Source organism: Octopus bimaculoides, chromosome 13 (genome assembly GCF_001194135.2).
Source record: "Octopus bimaculoides isolate UCB-OBI-ISO-001 chromosome 13, ASM119413v2, whole genome shotgun sequence".
Taxonomy (NCBI): domain Eukaryota; kingdom Metazoa; phylum Mollusca; class Cephalopoda; order Octopoda; family Octopodidae; genus Octopus; species Octopus bimaculoides.
In genome coordinates this window covers 15396618-15397661 of record NC_068993.1, presented here as the reverse complement: position 1 = coordinate 15397661, position 1044 = coordinate 15396618, and positions in this window count along the sequence as shown.

Genomic DNA, 1044 nt, shown 5'->3' with positions numbered 1-1044 from the left:
AATATCATTGTCGTCGACGTCATTTTCAGCGTCGTAGTGGCATTGCATCAGAAGTGCGAGGTGATACGTGACTGCGTTAGTTAATATCCAACCAGCAGGCAACATCATTGATAGATTCCAAAAACGAATCAGCTATGTGTTGGCGTGTCCCTGAGTGTATGTATGTGTGCGTGCGTGTGTGCGTGTGCGTGAGTGTGTGTGTGTGTGTGTGTGTGTGTGTGTGTATGTGTGGGCGTGCATGTCTTTGTGGGTTCATAGGTGCGCGCTTGTGCGTATGTCGCGTGTACGTAAGTGTGTGTCTAAGAATGAGAATATGCCTGGGTATACATATGTATATATGTATGTGTGCGTGTATATGTGTGTGTGCTTGCCTTTGTGTGTGTTTGCCTGTTTGTGCGTGCGTGCGGACGTATTCTTGTGTGTAAGGGTGTGTGTATGCGTGGGTTCGTATGCGCATGGATCTGTTTGTATGTATGTATGTGTGTAAGTGTTTGTGTGTGTTTGCCTGGGTGTGTGTGTATATATGTGCGTGCATGCGGACGTATTCTTGTGTGTAAGGGTGTTGGTATGCGTTTGGATCTGTCTGTGAGTATATATGTGTTTGAGTGTGCGTGGGTATATGTGCGTATATACGTGTGTAGGTGTTTGTTTGTGTGTGTGTGTGTGTGTGCGTCTGCATCATCTGTACGCGTGTGTACGTGCGTATATATATACATGAATCACTATATGGGTATCTGTGAGTATATATGTGTGTTTGTGTGTATCAGACTGTATATGCGTATTTCAGTGTGTGAACATGTATGTGTGTTCGTATGTATAAGTTTATATATATATGTAAGTGTGTGCGTGTGGATATTTTGGATATCTGTGCGCAAATATACACACAGACATACACACGTTCGTGTGTATGTGTGTGTATGCTTATGTTCATGCATATGTGTCTGTGCATCTATTTCTGTGCATGTATGTCGTGAGGAAATAAGTGACTATCTATGCATATGTATGCACGCAAAAAACACTCTTTGTATATATATATATATATAT